The sequence below is a fragment of the Hordeum vulgare genome, chromosome 1H, assembly GCF_904849725.1.
Source record: "Hordeum vulgare subsp. vulgare chromosome 1H, MorexV3_pseudomolecules_assembly, whole genome shotgun sequence".
Lineage (NCBI taxonomy): Eukaryota > Viridiplantae > Streptophyta > Magnoliopsida > Poales > Poaceae > Hordeum > Hordeum vulgare.
In genome coordinates, this window is record NC_058518.1 from 29,833,738 (window position 1) to 29,849,659 (window position 15,922).

Consider the following 15,922-nt stretch of genomic DNA (forward strand, 5'->3'; position numbering starts at 1 on the left):
TTTCAATGCGTCCATAGAGGAAAACCTACTCAAAATTGACGATTTGGCTAAAAGCGTTGATAGGATGTCTTGTGATATTGATGCTTTGAAAGTTAGATGTGCTCCTCCCAAGGTCAACTTGGATGAAACTTTGAAAGCTATGCGTGTCTCCATGAATGAGAGCAAAGAAAGAACCGCCCAAATTCACGCTAGGCATGAATGGTTTAAAAGGGTGCATTCTAGTGATGCAAATCACGAAGATCTTAAAGTGCTTGGTGTGACTCCTCTTGAATCTTTGTTTTCGCGTGTCAAACCTATTGATGAAGGGGCTGGATATGAATCCACTTTTGTTGAAAAACGCCCCAATGATTCGGAGTCCACCCATCTTGATAAAGATGTGGAGAGTGTAGTAGAAGAAATCAAAATTTTGGGTAGTAATGAAACTCCCACTTTGGATTTCAAGGAATTAAATTATGATAATTGCTCCTTGTTTGAATGCATTTCTATGATGCAATCCATTGCAAACTCTCCACATGCTTATAGCCAAAGCAAAGCCTTTACCGCGCATATCGTAGATGCTATGATGAAATCTCTTGAAGAGAAGCTCAAACTAGAAGTCTCTGTACCTAGAAAACTTCATGATGAGTGGGAACCTACTATCAAAATCAAGATCAAAAACTATGAGTGCAATGCTTTGTGTGATTTGGGTGCTAGTGTTTCCGCGTTTCCAAAGTCTTTATGTGATATTCTTGGTTTTCATGAGATTGAAGAGTGTTCTCTTAATTTGCATCTTGCGGATTCTACTGTCAAGAAACCCATGGGAAGGATCGATGATGTTCTTATTGTTGCAAATAAGAACTATGTACCCGTGGATTTCATTGTACTTGACATAGATTGCAATCCTTCATGTCCCATTATTCTTGGTAGACCTTTCCTAAGGACTATTGGTGCTATCATCGATATGAAGGAAGGGAATATTAGATTTCAATTTCCTTTAAAAAAGGGCCTGGATCACTTTCCTAGAAAGAAAATAATATTGCCTTATGAATATATGATGATGGATACTTATGGTTTGAGCACCAAAGATGACTATACGTGATTCCATCAACTTTTGCCTAGCTAAGGGCGTTAAACAAAAGCGCTTGTTGGGAGGCAACCCAACGAATCTATCCTTTTTCTTTCTGCTTTGTGTTTTCCACACTTTCAGAATTCTGTTATGATTGTGTTTCTTTTTGCGTTTGTGCCAACCAAAACCGTTATAATTAGTCTTGGGATGATCGTTTGGTCATGCTGGAAAAGACAGAAACTTTCTGCTCACGAAACTAATTTTCATTTTTTTTCTGTAAGAGCTTTTGAGTTGATTCTTTTTCTTCTGATTGCTACGCAAATTCTCACTGTCGTAATTTTTCAGAATTTTTGAAGTACCAGAAGTATACGAAGTATACAGATTGCTACAGACTGGTCTGTTGTTAACAAATTCTGTTTTTGTTGTGTTGGTTGCTTATTTTGATGAAACTATGGATAGTATCGGGGGGTATTAGCCATGGAAGATTGAAAATACAGTAACCCAACATCAGCATAAGTAGAATTTAAGTTTGCTACAGTACCTAAGGAAGTGGTGGTTTCCTTTCTTATACTAATGTTATCATGAGTTTCTGTTTAAGTTTCGTGTTGTGAAGTTTTCAAGTTTTGGGTGAAGTTCTTATGGACAAAAAGATAAAGAGTGGCAAGAGCTCAAGCTTGGGGATGCCCAAGGAATCCCAAGAGATTCAAGGATGCCGCAAAAGCCTAAGCTTGGGGATGCCCCGGGAAGGCATCCCCTCTTTTGTCTTCAATCCATCGGTAACGTTACTTGGGGCTATATTTTTATTCACCACATGTTATGTGTTCTGCTTGGAGCGTCTTGTATCGTAGGAGTCTTTTATTTTTGTTGTGTCACAATCATCCTTGCTGCACACCTAGAGAGAGAGAGACATGCACTCACCGTGATTTTGTCGAGCTTCACTTATATCCTTTGGTAGACAATCCAACTCACATGTGCTTCACTTATATCTTTTGAGCTAGATACTTTTGCTCTATGTGCTTCACTTATATCTTTTAGAGCACAGCGGTGCGTGGCTTGGTAGTTGATCTATGCTTTGAAAGTAGTCTCAAAAGGGGTAGTTATCCAAAGGGATACGAAAACTTCCACCTTCATGTGCATTGAATAGTTAGAGAAGTTTGATTCATATCAATTAGTTTTGAGTTGTAGTTTTGGTAATATTGAAGTTATGCTAGTAAGGTCTTGTGGATCTAGAAATACTTGTGTTGAAGTTAGTGATTCCCGTAGCATGCACGTATGGTGAACCGCTATGTGATGAAGTCTGAGCATGATTAGTCTTTTGATTGTCACCCTTTGTGTGGCGGTCGGGATCGCACGATGGTTTATACCTACCAACCCTTCCCCTAGGAGTATGCGTTGAATGCTTTGTTTCGATTACTAATAAAGCTTTTGCAACAAGTATATGAGTTCTTCATGACTAATGTTGAGTCCATGGTTTAGATGCACTTTCACCTTCCACCATCACTATCTTCTTAGTGCCGTGCAACTTTCGCCGGTGCACAAAACCCACCATTAGCCTCCCTCAAAACAGCCACCATACCTACCTACTATGGCTTTTTCAAAGTCATTCCGAGATATATTGCCATACAACTACCACCATGACATGTGCCACTACTTCTACATTGCCATTGCATGATCGTAAGATAGCTAGCATGATGTTTCCATTAATGTCTATGCCATGCTAGATCATTGTCACGATACACTACCGGAGGCATTCCATATAGAGTCATCGTTGCTCTAAGTTTTGAGTTGAAAGTGTGATGATCATTATTGATGGAGCATTGTCACATGTGAGGAAATAAAAGAGGCCAAAGATGCCCACCAAAATAAATAAAAAATAAAAAAAGAGGCCAAAGAGCCCACACACAAAAAAATGATGAGAGAAAAAGAGAGAAGGGACAATGCTACCACCTTTCCACACTTGTGCATATTAAGCACCATGATCTTCATGATTGAGAGTCTCTCGTTTTGTCACCACCTTATAGCTAGTGGGAAATTTTCATTATATAACTTGGCTTGTATATTCCAATGATAGGCTTCCTCAAAATTACCTTAGGTCTTTGTGAGCAAGCAAGTTGGATGCACACCCGCTAGTTTTCTTTAAGAGCTTTCACATACTCTTAGCTCTAGTGCATCATTTGCATGGCAATCCCTACCCATTAACATTGATATCTATTGATGAGCATCTCCATAGCTCATTGATATGCCTAGTTAATGTGACCATCTTCTCCTTGTTTTTCTTGCAACCTCCACCACACTCCACACCACTTATAGTGCTAAAACCATGGCTCACGCTCATGTATTGCGTGAGAGTTGAAAAGGTTTGAGAAAGTAAAGGTGTCAAAACAATTACTTCGCCAATACCGGGGTTGTGCATGATTTAAATTCGTTGTGCAATGATGATAGAGCATAGCCAGACTATATGATTTTGTAGGGATAACTTTCTTTTGGCCTTGTTATTTTGAAAGTTCATGATTATCTTGCTAGTTTGCTTGAAGTATTATTGTTTCCACGTCAATAGCAAACTATTGTTTTGAATCTAATGGATCTGAACATTCACGTAACATAAGAGGAGTTACAAAGGACATCTATGCTAGGTAGCATGAAAGCATCAAAAATTCACTCTTTATCACTTCCCTACTCGAGGACGAGCAGGAGTTAAGCTTGGGGATGCTTGATACATCTCAAACGTATCTATAATTTTTGATGGTTTCATGTTGTTATCTTGTCATCTTTGGATGTTTTATGTACCTTTTATATCTTTTTTGGGAGTAACTTATTAATTTAGTGCCAAGTGCCAGTTCCTGTTTTTTCTGTGTTTTTGGCTCTTTTCATATCTGATTTAGGAACGGAGTCCAAACGGAATAAAATCCCCGAAATAAATTTTTCCCGAACGGAAGAAGATCAGGGGGCTTGTGGGCCAAGCCAGGAGAGCTACAGGGAGCTCACAAGCCCTGTAGCCGCCACCAGGGGGCGGCGGCTAGCAGGCTTGTGGCCTCCCTGGCGCCCCCCTGACCTAGCTCCTTCGCCTATATATTCCTTAAAATACAGAAAAAACAGGGAATCCACGAAAACACTTTTCCACCGCCGCAAGCTTCCGTTTCCGCGAGATCTCATATGGAGACCCTTCCCGGTGCCCTGCCGGAGGGGACTCTGGAGTTGGAGGGCTTCTACATCAACATCATCGCCCCTCCAATGACTCGTGAGTAGTTCACTTCAGACCTACGGGTCCGTAGTTAGTAGCTAGATGGGTTCTTCTCTCTCTTGGATCTTCAATACAAAGTTCTCCATGATCTTCATGGAGATCTATCTGATGTAATCCTCTTTGGCGGTGTGTTTGTCGAGATCCGATGAATTGTGGATTTGTGATCAGATTATCTATGATATACATTTGAGTCTTTGCTTATTTCTTATATGCATGATTTGATATCCTTGTAAGTCTCTCCGAGTCTTGGGTTTTGTTTGGCCAACTAGATCTATGATTCTTGCAATGGGAGAAGTGCTTGTGAAAGTGCGTTACATCGACTAGAGGGGGGTGAATAGGAGATTTTTAGAATTTCATCACTGAGGAAATTCCTTTTGAGGAAATTCCTCACTAATGACTAACTTACATCGGAAACAGTAAAGGATCAGGAGTGCAAAGTTTCACTACAGCAGTTTTTCAGTATGAGGAATGTGAAAACAGATTGCATAGTGAGCAGGCTCATAGAAAACAGATGAGGATTAACTAGCGTGAAGAATTTGGGGTTGAGGAATTTCAGAGAAAGTCTTCAGCAAATTCTTCAAACAGTGACAGTGGAAATCATCAACACATAATCTGAGGAATATAGAGTTGAGGAATTAGAACCCGTTTCACAGCGAAGACAGTAGGTGATGACCTAGTTGCAACTGTTGTGACAGTTGTACGTCTGGTTTGGAGCGGCTTGGTATTGAAACCAAAAGACACACAGTCCCGGGACACACAGTCCCTACTGTATTCTCCTTGGGCTAAGAACACACAGTCCTCGCCCAACACTCGTGGTAAGTCTTCACGGCAGACTTCCAAACCCTCACAAACTTGGTCACCCGGTGATCCACAATTTACTGCTGGATTGCTCTAGACCATGACGCCTAACCGTCTGGAGGATGCACAGTCCTCCAAGGTAAAAGGCTTCAGTCCCACACAGGAACAACTTCTTCAGTGATGCTCAATCACTTGGTTCTAGGTTCGTGGTTTGGTGTTTGGGGTATTTCCTCACTGATGAATTACTCTCGAAGACTCTGAGGAATTGGCTTGCTCTTATGACAAGTGTCAGTTTCTAACGGAGCATCCAACCAGCTAATGGTTGTGGGGGCGGCTATTTATAGCCTGGGAGCATCCCGACATGATTTGACACTAATGCCCTTAAATAATATGACCGTTGGTGTGGATAAGACCAATGATGTGGCGTGGCTATCAAAACGGTCGGAACCCTCAACTGTGAGAGTCCTCATGTCACTCGTATTCCTCACTTGAGGCTTTTGGTAGGATTAGGCTTAGGTTGAGCATCATGAGGAAATTCATTCCAAAGTGTAACTTCGACCCCCTTTAATAGTACGATGTTCCTATTACTCAAGTATGAAGAAAACAAAACAGAAAGAGTAAATCTTCATGCTTCACAGTCTTCAGAATGATTTTCTTCAGGACACACCGAATTCCTCAAATTCAATATCTTCATGAGGAATATCAATTTCATCGCAGATTCTTCGCGATTCAATTCTTCAGCTTCAGACCAATTTCTTCAACCGAAGATATACATTTTTAGGGGTTGATATTCATCAAATATTTCAAACTCCTCGGTGACTTATAGATCCTGTGTACACTCATGAACACATTAGATACTTAACCTATAAGTCTTCAAACCACCAAAATCACTAAGGGGCACTAGATGCACTTACAACTTGGTTTTGGGTTCTTACCGTGTGGTGACCTTTCCTAGTGACAGTAGGGGCAGCAAGGCACACATCGTGTAGTTGCCATCAAGGGTAACAAGGTGGGCTTTGTCGTAGATATGAGATTTTCCATCTACATCATGTCATCTTGCTTAAGGCGTTAATCTGTTCTTTTGGACTTAATACACTAGATGCATGTTGGATAGCGGTTGACGTGTGGAGTAATAGTAGTAGATGCAGAAAGTATCGGTCTACTTGTTTTGGACGTGATGCCTATAGATATAATCATTGCCATAGATGACGTCACGACTTTGCGCGGTTCTATCAATTGCTCGACAGTAATTTGTTCACCCACCGTCTACTTGCTTTCATGAGAGAAGCCACTAGTGAACACTACGACCCCCGGGTCTATTCACACCTATCGTTTCCACTTCTCTTTTACTTCACTTTGTTACTTTGTTGCTTTCAGTTCTCACTTGGCAAACAATCTATAAGGGATTGAGAACCCCTTCATAGCGTTGGGAGCAAGCTTTTGTGATTGTGCAGGCACTTGCGATACTCCTTCACTGGATCGATACCTTGGTTCTCAAAACTGAGGGAAATACTTGTTGGGGAACGTCGCATGGGAAACAAAAATTTTCCTACGCGCACGAAGACCTATCATGGTGATGTCCATCTACGAGAGGGGATGAGTGATCTACGTACCCTTGTAGACCGTACAGCAGAAGCGTTAGAGAACGTGGTTGATGTAGTGGAACGTCCTCACGTCCCTCGATCCGCCCCGCGAACAATCCCGCGATCAGTCCCACGATCTAGTACCGAACGGACGGCACCTCCGCGTTCAGCACACGTACAACTCGACGATGATCTCGGCCTTCTTGATCCAGCAAGAGAGACGGAGAGGTAGAAGAGTTCTCCGGCAGCGTGACGGCGCTCCGGAGGTTGGTGATGACCTTGTCTCAGCAGGGCTCCGCCCGAGCTCCGCAGAAACGCGATCTAGAGGAAAAACCGTGGAGGTATGTGGTCGGGCAGCCGTGAGAAAGTCGTCTCAAATCTGCCCTAAAACCTCCGTATATATAGGTGGGAGGGAGGGGGGCCTTGCCTTGGGGTCCAAGGACCCCCAAGGAGTCGGCCGAGCCAAGGGGGGGAGGACTCCCCCCCCCAAACCGAGTTGGACTTGGTTTGGTGGGAGGAGTCCCCCTTCCTTCCCACCTCCTTCCCTTTTTTTTCTTTCCTCTTGATTTTTCTTCTTTTGGCGCATTGGGCACTTGTGGGCTGTCCCACCAGCCCACTAAGGGCTGATGTGGCTCCCCCAATGCCTATGGGCTTCCCCGGGGTGGGTTCCCCCCCCCCCCCCGGTGAACTCCCGGAACCCATTCGTCATTCCCGGTACATTCCCGGTAACTCCGAAAACCTTCCGGTAATCCAATGAGGTCATCCTATATATCAATCTTCGTTTCCGGACCATTCCGGAAACCCTCGTGACGTCCGTGATCTCATCCGGGACTCCGAACAACATTCGGTAACCAACCACATAACTCAAATACGCATAAAACAACGTCGAACCTTAAGTGTGCAGACCCTGCGGGTTCGAGAACTATGTAGACATGACCCGAGAGACTCCTCGGTCAATATCCAACAGCGGGACCTGGATGCCCATATTGGATCCTACATATTCTACGAAGATCTTATCGTTTGAACCTCAGTGCCAAGGATTCATATAATCCCGTATGTCATTCCCTTTGTCCTTCGGTATGTTACTTGCCCGAGATTCGATCGTCAGTATCCGCATACCTATTTCAATCTCGTTTACCGGCAAGTCTCTTTACTCGTTCCGTAATACAAGATCCCGCAACTTACACTAAGTTACATTGCTTGCAAGGCTTGTGTGTGATGTTGTATTACCGAGTGGGCCCCGAGATACCTCTCCGTCACACGGAGTGACAAATCCCGGTCTTGATCCATACTAACTCAACTAACACCTTCGGAGATACCTGTAGAGCATCTTTATAGTCACCCAGTTACGTTGCGACGTTTGATACACACAAAGCATTCCTCCGGTGTCAGTGAGTTATATGATCTCATGGTCATAGGAATAAATACTTGACACGCAGAAAACGGTAGCAACAAAATGACACGATCAACATGCTACGTCTATTAGTTTGGGTCTAGTCCATCACGTGATTCTCCCAATGACGTGATCCAGTTATCAAGCAACAACACCTTGTTCATAATCAGAAGACACTGACTATCATCGATCAACTGGCTAGCCAATTAGAGGCATGCTAGGGACGGTGTTTTGTCTATGTATCCACACATGTAAATGAGTCTTCATTCAATACAATTATAGCATGGATAATAAACTATTATCTTGATACAGGAATTATAATAATAACTATACATTTATTATTGCCTCTAGGGCATAATTCCAACAGTCTCCCACTTGCACTAGAGTCAATAATCTAGCCCTCACATCACCATGTGAATTACATTGTAATAAATCTAACACCCATACAGTTCTGGTGTCGATCATGTTTTGGCCGTGGAAGAGGTTTAGTCAGCGGGTCTGCTACATTTAGATCCGTGTGCACTTTGCATATATTTACGTCCTCCTCCTCGACGTAGTCGCGGATGAGGTTGAAACGTCGTTTGATGTGTCAGGTCTTCTTGTGAAACCTTGGTTCCTTTGCTAAGGCAATGGCACCAGTGTTGTCACAGAACAAGGTTATTGGATCCAGTGCACTTGGCACCACTCCAAGATCCGTCATGAACTGCTTCATCCAGACACCCTCCTTAGCCGCCTCCGAGGCAGCCATGTACTCCGCTTCACATGTAGAATCTGCTACGACGCTTTGCTTGGAACTGCACCAGCTTACTGCACCCCCATTAAGAATAAATACGTATCCGGTTTGCGACTTAGAGTCGTCCGGATCTGTGTCAAAGCTTGCATCGACGTAACCTTTTACGGCGAGCTCTTCGTCACCTCCATACACGAGAAACATCTCCTTAGTCCTTTTCAGGTACTTCAGGATATTCTTGACCGCTGTCCAGTGATCCACTCCTGGATTACTCTGGAACCTTCCTGCCATACTTATGGCCAGGCTAACATCCGGTCTAGTGCACAGCATTGCATACATGATAGAACCTATGGCTAAAGCATAGGGGACGGAGCGCATATGCTCTTTATCTTCATCAGTTGCTGGGCACTGAGTCTTACTCAATATCGTACCTTGTAAAACTGGCAAGAACCCTTTCTTGGACTGTTCCATTTTGAACCTCTTCAAAACTTTATCAAGGTATGTGCTTTGTGAAAGTCCTATCAGGCGTTTTGATCTATCCCTATAGATCTTAATGCCTAGAATGTAAGCAGCTTCTCCTAGGTCCTTCATACAGAAACTTTCATTCAAGTAACCTTTTATGCTCTCCAAAAGCTCTACGTTGTTTCCAATCAGTAATATGTCATCCACATATAATATTAGAAACGCCATAGAGCTCCCACTCACTTTCTTGTAAATACAAGATTCTCCTACCACTTGTATAAACCCAAATGCTTTGATCACCTCATCAAAGCGTTTGTTCCAACTCCGATATGCTTGCACCAGTCCATAAATGGATCGCTGGAGCTTGCACACTTTGTCAGCATTTTTAGGATCGACAAAACCTTCGGGTTGCATCATATACAACTCTTCCTTAAGGAAACCGTTAAGGAACGCCGTTTTGACATCCATCTGCCAGATTTCATAATCGAAAAATGCAGCTATTGTTGGAAATATGCCCTAGAGGCAATAATAAATTAGTTATTATTATATTTCTTAGTTCATGATAATCGTTTATTATCCATGCTATAATTGTATTGATTGGAAACACAATACTTGTGTGGATACATAGACAAAACACTGTCCCTAGTAAGCCTCTAGTTGACTAGCTCGTTGATCAAAGATGGTCAAGGTTTCCTGGCCATAGGCAACTGTTGTCACTTGATAACGGGATCACATCATTAGGAGAATCATGTGATGCACTAGACCCAAACTAATAGACGTAGCATGTTGATCGTGTCATTTTGTTGCTACTGTTTTCTGCGTGTCAAGTATTTGTTCCTATGACCATGAGATCATATAACTCACGGACACCGGAGGAATGCTTTGTGTGTATCAAACGTCGCAACGTAACTGGGTGACTATAAAGATGCTCTACAAGTATCTCCGAAGGTGTTCGTTGAGTTAGTATAGATCGAGACTGGGATTTGTCACTCCGTGTGACGGAGAGGTATCTCGGGGCCCACTCGGTAATACAACATCACACACAAGCCTTGCAAGAAATGTAACTTAATGTAAGTTGCGGGATCTTGTATTACGGAACGAGTAAAGAGACTTGCCGGTAAACGAGATTGAAATAGGTATGCGGATACTAACGATCGAATCTCGGGCAAGTAACATACCGAAGGACAAAGGGAATGACATACGGGATTATATGAATCCTTGGCACTGAGGTTCAAACGATAAGATCTTCGTAGAATATGTAGGATCCAATATGGGCATCCAGGTCCCGCTATTGGATATTGACCGAGGAGTCTCTCGGGTCATGTCTACATAGTTCTCGAACCCGCAGGGTCTGCACACTTAAGGTTCGACGTTGTTTTATGCGTATTTGAGTTATATGGTTGGTTACCGAATGTTGTTCAGAGTCCCGGATGAGATCACGGACGTCACGAGGGTTTCCGGAATGGTCCGGAAACGAAGATTGATATATAGGATGACCTCATTTGGTTACCGGAAGGTTTTCATGCATTACCGGAAAAGTTTCGGGCTCATCGTTAGTGTACCGGGAGTGCCGGGAGGGGTGACGGGGACCATCGAGAGGGGTGTCACGCCCCAAGGGGTCTCATGGGCTATGGGAAGAGATAAACCAGCCCCTAGTGGGCTGGAATAAGTTCCCACTAAGGCCCATAAGGTTTGAGAAGGGAAAAACACAAGGTGGAAAGAGTTTCCAAGTGGGAAGGTGGAATCCTACTCCAAGTAGGATTGGAGTAGGACTCCTCCACCTCAAATTTCGGCCAAACCTTGAGGGTTTGAGGCTGCCTCCTCCCCTCCCTCCCTCCTATATATAGTGGGGGTTTAGGGCTGATTTGAGACAACTTTTGCCACGGCAGCCCGACCACATATCTCCACGGTTTTACCTCTAGATCGCGTTTCTGCGGAGCTCGGGCGGAGCCCTGCTGAGATAAGATCACCACCAACCTCCAGAGCACCGTCACGCTGCCGGAGAACTCATCTACCTCTCCGTCTCTCTTGCTGGATCAAGAAGGCCGAGATCATCGTCGAGCTGTACGTGTGCTGAACGCGGAGGTGCCGTCCGTTCGGCACTAGATCGTGGGACTGATCGCGGGACGGTTCGCGGGGCGGATCGAGGGACGTGAGGACGTTCCACTACATCAACCGTGTTCACTAACGCTTCTGCTGTACGGTCTACAAGGGTACGTAGATCACACATCCCCTCTCGTAGATGGACATCACCATGATAGGTCTTCGTGCGCGTAGGAAAATTTTTGTTTCCCATGCGACGTTCCCCAACAGTGGCATCATGAGCTAGGTTCATGCGTAGATGTCTTCTCGAGTAGAACACAAAAGTTTTTGTGGGCGGTGATGTGCGTTTTGCTGCCCTCCTTAGTCTTTTCTTGATTCCGCGGTATTGTTGGATTGAAGCGGCTTGGACCGACATTACTCGTACGCTTACGAGAGACTGGTTTCATCGCTACGAGTAACCCCGTTGCTCAAAGATGACTGGCAAGTGTCGGTTTCTCCAACTTTAGTTGAATCGGATTTGACAGAGGAGGTCCTTGGATGAGGTTAAATAGCAACTCATATATCTCGGTTGTGGTGTTTGCGTAAGTAAGATGTGATCCTACTAGATACCGATGGTCACCACGTAAAACATGCAACAACAAAATTAGAGGACGTCTAACTTGTTTTTGCAGGGTATGCTTGTGATGTGATATGGCCAACGATGTGATGTGATATATTGGATGTATGAGATGATCATGTTGTAATAGATAATATCGACTTGCACGTCGATGGTACGGCAACCGGCAGGAGCCATAGGGTTGTCTTTATAACTAACGTTTGTGCTTGCAGATGCGTTTACTATTTTGCTAGGACGTAGCTTTAGTAGTAATAGCATGAGTAGCACGACAACCCCGATGGCGACACGTTGATGGAGATCATGGTGTGATGCCGGTGACAAGAAGATCGTGCCGGTGCTTTGGTGATGGAGATCAAGAAGCACGTGATGATGGCCATATCATGTCACTTATAAATTGCATGTGATGTTAATCCTTTTATGCACCTTATTTTGCTTAGAACGACGGTAGCATTATGAGGTGATCTCTCACTAAAATTTCAAGACGAAATTGTGTTCTCCCCGACTGTGCACCGTTGCTACAGTTTGTCGTTTCGAGACACCACGTGATGATCGGGTGTGATAGACTCAACGTTCACATACAACGGGTGCAAAACAGTTGCGCACGCGGAACACTCGGGTTAAGCTTGACGAGCCTAGCATGTGCAGACATGGCCTCGGAACACATGAGACCGAAAGGTCGAGCATGAATCGTATAGTTGATATGATTAGCATAGAGATGCTTACCACTGAAACTATTCTCGACTCACGTGATGATCGGACTTGAGATAGTGGATTTGGATCATGTACCACTCAAATGACTAGAGAGATGTACTTTTTGAGTGGGAGTTCTTAAGTAATATGATTAATTGAACTAATTGTCATGAACATAGTCTAATGGTCTTTGCGAATTACGATGTAGCTTGCGCTATAGCTCTACTGTTTTATATGTTCCTAGAGAAAATTTAGTTGAAAGTTGATAGTAGCAAACTTTGCAGACTGAGTCTGTAAAACCGAGGATTGTCCTCGTTGCTGCACAGAAGGCTTATGTCCTTAATGCACCACTCGGTGTGCTGCACCTCGAGCGTCGTCTGTGGATGCTGTGAACATCCGACATACACGTTTCTGATGAATACACGATAGTTCAGTACAAAAATACTTAATGGCTTAGAAGCAAGGCGCCGAAATCGTTGTAAAACGTCACGGAACATAAGTGATGTTCTAAAGAGATGAAATTGTGATTTCATGCTTGTGCCCTTGTTAAGAGGTACGAGACCTCCGACAAGATTCTTTGTCCACAAAGCACAGGAGAAAAGGCTCAATTGTTGAGCATGTGCTCAGATTGTCTGAGTACGACAATCGCTTGAATCAAGTGGGAGTTAAGCTTCCAGATGAGATAGTGATAGTTCTCCAAAGTCACTGCCACCAAGCTGTGAGAGCTTCGTAATGAACTATAACATATCAAGGATACATACAATGATCCTTGAGCGATTCGCGATGTTTGACACTACGAAAGTAGAAATCAAGAAGGAGCATCAATAGTTGATGGTTTGTAAAACCACTAAGTTTCAAGAAAGGCAAGGGCTAGAAGGGATACTTCGTGAAACGGCAAAAAAGTTGCTGCACTCATGAAGAGACCCAAGATTAAACCCAAACCCGAGACTAAGTGCTTCTGTAATGAGGGGAACAATCACTGAGGCGGAGCAACTCAAGATACTTGGTAGATAAGAAGGCTGGCAAAAGTCGAAAGAAGTGTATTTGATATACATGATGTTGATGTGTACTTTACTAGTACTCCTAGTAGCACGAGGGTATTGGATACCGGTTCGGTTGCTAAGTGATTAGTGACGCGAAATGAAAGCTACGGCATAAACGGAGACTAGCTAAAGGCGAGGTGACGATACGTGTTGGAAGTGTTTCCAAGATTGATATGATCAAATGTCGCACGCTCCCTCTACCATCGGAATTGGTGTTAAACCTAAATAATTGTTATTTGGTGCTTGCGTTAAGCATGAACATGATTGGATCGTGTTTATTGCAATACGATTATTCATTTAAAGAGAATAATGGTTACTCTATTTTCTTGAATAATCACCTTCAATGGTTTATTGAATCTCGATCGTAGTGTTACACATGTTCATGGTATTGGTGCCAAAAGATACGAGTTGATGATGATAGTACCACTTACTTGTGGCACTGTCGCTTAAGTCATGTTAGTATAAATTGCATGAAGAGGCTCCATGCTGATGGATCTTTGTACTCACCTGATTTCGAATCACTAGTGACATGCGAATCATACCACATGAGCAAGGCCTTGTTTTCATTGAGATGAAATAAGATAGTAACTTGTTGGAAGTGATACATTTTGATGTATGCAGTCCAATGGGTGCTGAGGAACGCAGTGGATATCATTATGTTCTTACTTCACTGACGATTTGAGTAGATACAGGAGTATTTACTTAATGAATCACAAGTCTAAAATGTTGAAAAGTTCAATTCCGTTTCAGAGTGAAGTTCGTCGTAACAAGAGGATAAACTGTCTACGATATGATCATGGAAATGAATATCTGAGTTACAAGTTTTGGTACACAGTTAAGACAATGTGGAAATTGTTTCGCAGTTCATGCCACCTGGAACATCATAGTGTGATGATGTGTCTGAACGTCATAGCCATGCACTATTTGGTATGGTGCATACTATGATGTCTCTTATCGAATTACCACTATCGTTTATGGGTTATGCATTAGAGACAACCACACTCACTTTAAATAGGGAACCGCGTATTTCCGTTGAGATGACACAGTATAGACTGAGGTTTAGAGAAATCTAAACTGTCGTTTCTTGAAAGTTTGGGGTTTCGACACTTATGTGAAAAAGTTTCAGTCTGATAAGCTCGAACCCAAAGCGGATAAATGCATCTTCATAGGATATCCAAAACAATTGGGTACATCTCCTATCTCAGATCCGAAAGCAAAGTGTTTGTTTCTAGAAACGGATCCTTTCTCGAGGAAAGGTTTCTCTCGAAAGAATTGAGTGGGAGGGTAGTAGAACTTCATGAGGTTATTGAACCATCACTTCAACCAGTGTGTAGCAGGGCGCAGGAAGTTGTTCATGTGGCGCCTACACCAATTGAAGTGGAAGCTGATGATGATGATCATTGAGCTTCGAATCAAGTTACTACAAACCTCGTAGGTCGACAAGGTCGCGTACTGCTACAGAGTAGTACGGTAACCCTGTCTTGGAGGTCATGTTGTTGAGCAACAGTGAACCTACGAGTTATGGAGAAAGCGATGGTGGGCCCAGATTCTGACAAATGGCTGGAAGCCATGAAATCCGAGAGAGGATCCATGTGTGAAAACAAAGTGTAGACTTTGGTAGAACTACTTGATGGTCATAGGACTATTGAGTAAAAATGGATCTTTAAAAGAAGACAGACGATGATGGTGATAAGTCACTATTCAGAAAAGCTCGACTTGTCGCAAAGATGTTTTCGATAAGATCAAACAATTGACTATGATGAGACTTTCTCACTCGTAGCGATGCTAAAAGTCTGTTAGAATTATGTTAGTTGTTGATGCATTATTTATGAAATATTGCACGTAGGATGTCAAAACATTGTTTTCTCGACGGTTTCCTTGAGCAAACATTGTATGTGATACAACCAGAAGGTTTTGTCGATCCTAAAGATACTAGCAAGTATGCAAGCTCCAGTGATCCTTCAATGGACTGGTGCAAGCATCTCGGAGTTGGAATATACACTTTGATGAGATGATCAAAGATTTTGGGTTTGTACAAGGTTTATGACAAACTTGTATTTCCAAAGAAGTGAGTGGGAGCACTATAGAATTTCTGATAGGTATATGTGGTTGACATATTGTGGATCAGAAGTAATGTAGAATTTCTGTAAAGCATACAAGGTTGTTTGAAATAAGTTTTCAAAGGAGTACCTGGATTACGCTACTTGAACATTGAGCATCAAAGATCTATGGAGATAGATCGAAAGCGCTTAATAGAAGTTTCAACAAGATGCATGCC